The following is a 2,838-nucleotide window of genomic DNA, read 5'->3' as shown; positions in this document are numbered from 1 at the left end:
CAGGGAGATGGCAAGAAAGAGAGTAATTTGTACGACTCGGGTGGAGACCTTCGAAAGACCTTCTTGGAGGTATAGTTCAGAGTTGATTCCCTGGAGTAGGGAGGCATCCCGATCTGGCCCTAGATCTCCCCCGGAAGCCAAGCCAGATGTTCAGCACATGGTGGAGCATGGGCGATGCTGTAAGTGCCAGAAGACCTCGGCATCACCAGGAGCTTCCCCAGTGAATCCGCTTGGAGCATAGAGAGGGTTTCCATCCAGGCAGATAGGACCCTTCAGGAGTAACATCATGACTTTGTGAATGCAATGGAGCATGCACCTCAGACCTACACTGCTTAGGACTTTGCAACCTACTTCTTCCAGGGTCTGCATTCAAACCTCAGGTCCGGGATCATGGATATGGGAGTAGGCCCAGGTGACAGAGTGCAGGAGGTCTACCGCAATGCACTGTGGGTTGAGCAGTCTTCCCGATCTGGAGGCCCCATCCTCATCAGTTCAGTGAGATGGAATTTGATGAATACCCTTCCGAAGATTCCGATAGCTAGTAGGGAAAATAATTTTTCTTAGGAGTAGAACTAGTATTCTTTATTCTATTGATTGCTCTATTTGATTTATTGGTTGTTAGGATTTCTTATTTAGGAGTTAGCTTTAATCTATGCTAGTGTTCTTGTAGCATTTACTATTTTCGAAAACAATATGTTCTACTCCTCCTTTTAAAATTAATAAAGAAATGGTTTTGAGTTTTACTTAAAGTGTTATTTCTGCATCATGCTTCCTCCTCTAAATCCTTCCATCTTTTATGATCTTAAGTCTGAGCTTCCTTTCCTCTTTGGTGGCGTGGACCTTATGGTTCTACTCCTGAAATCCTTTCTCTTCTTCTTCTTGGCACCATGAGTTATATGATTCCTCCTTGTTCTCTCTTCTTAGCCATTATTAATCCTAGTGCCATGGTTCATTTCTAATTTTTTCATCTGATTTTATTTCCAGTCCCACTTCTGCTTCCATTTTCTTCTTCCTTCTAACCTCATCTTTATTTCCTTCTTGTTTCATTCCTATTTTCTTCTTGTTTCCTTTCCAACTTCCTTCTTGTCTTTTCTTCTTAACCTCTATCTTTTCTAATGCCATAACTCCTTGTGCTTTCATTCCTAATCTCCTTCTGAACTTTTATTCCTGTTCCTCCTTCCGATTCCAATTCTGATTCTTCCTTCTGGATCCATTTTATTTCTTGCTTCCATTTCCTGATCTCATTCCTGACTTCATTCTCTTTCTGCGACCAAGCTCCTCTCCTCACTTGTGCTTTTATTTCTCTTGGTCTTTAGCTTTCGAATTTCTTTTCAGGAACTTCTTCTCTAGGATTCGGGGACGAATCCCATTGAAGGGGAAGATTGTAATACCCCGACCTGCCGGGTCGGTTGTTACTAAAAATCAATTCCGGTTTATTTAAATTAAACCAACATTCTTAATTAAGCCCAATTCTAATCTCTTTTTGATCTCTTTTTAACATCATGCGAGCCCATTAATCCAACCCATTAAGCCCATACCAAACTAATCTAACCTAATATAAGTACCTCTTATCTCTCATCAAGCTTGTAAAACACTAGTCTCTCCATCTTCTCTCTTTTTTCGTCACTTTTTTTCCTAAACCGCCGTTCACTTCTGAGACGATTTCCCGGCGATCTGTGAGGATCCACGTGACTTTTAATATATCAAATCGAAGCCCCGGAGGTAAGCTTTCTAATAAGACCAATCTTGTCTTGATCCGTGGTCGGAGTCGAGAGTTATTATTAACCGCGTGTCGGGTGTCCAGATCTATTCTCTCTCTCTTCCTCTTTCTCATTTTTGCCCTAATCTCTCCTCTCTCTCCTTTCAGTCGAACTTCTCCTTCTCCATTCCAAGATGTGTGCGCCTCTGTCCACTCAAACTTCACATTCTTTCCAATTAGACTGGTGAGCGGCTTTGAAATACTAGAGAAATCCAGGATATTGGTCTGGTGTATATGTCGTTCCTATTCTTTACAGGTCTCTTTTTCTTGTGTATCACGTTAGCAGGCTTGTACATTCTCTTTTTGATGCTGTGGTGTTTTTTTGAATTTTTATTTGTTCATTTGCAGCTGTGATATGGGCGAACTATACGATATAAACAATGATGTTTATGAAGAAGACTCACATTTCAAGCTTTTAGATGCGAGGTTAACTGACTCACTTTCATGTTTTTGTTATGATGGTGGTTATATACTAATTCTTGTATTTATGTATGGTTGATTATATACTTCGCTCGTGTTGAAATAGTTCTCTTTGGTTTGTGATTCAGCAATCAGAGCCCTAACTTGACCTAGAGGCTATAAATATAACTATTTTTGGTGACATTCCGAGATTGGTAACATATGTTTTAGGTGTTTAGAGTTTTTTTTGTAATGTTTTCTGTCTTGATTATTGCCTTTCAACTAGCTTTTGGATTTCGTCTTTGTTCTAGTATCTCATATTGTTTTTGTTTCACAGTTTTGGTTTATGGTTATCGTTTTATCCAAACTTTTGATATTGTTTATGTTATTCATTGTTGCCTTGCTAATTGATTAGTTTTTCATCTGTCTCTTTGTGACTGTTTTTATAACTTTTATGTTCACATACTAATTGATCATGAGGGTTTTTTTGAGTTAGCATTTTTGATTTTTTATATCTTAATTGATTATTTTAATTATCTTTATTTTATAACATGAATTTCTGTTTTACATTTTTTAAACATTTCTGTCCATGCAAGATGCGGACTAACCACCTAGTATATATATATATATATATAATATATATATATTACAAATTTTCTCTTTGACCCGTTGCCGAACTA

This window comes from Eutrema salsugineum, unplaced genomic scaffold (assembly GCF_000478725.1).
Source record: "Eutrema salsugineum unplaced genomic scaffold, Eutsalg1_0 scaffold_8, whole genome shotgun sequence".
NCBI classification, from domain to species: domain Eukaryota; kingdom Viridiplantae; phylum Streptophyta; class Magnoliopsida; order Brassicales; family Brassicaceae; genus Eutrema; species Eutrema salsugineum.
Note: the sequence above shows the minus strand (reverse complement) of the source record.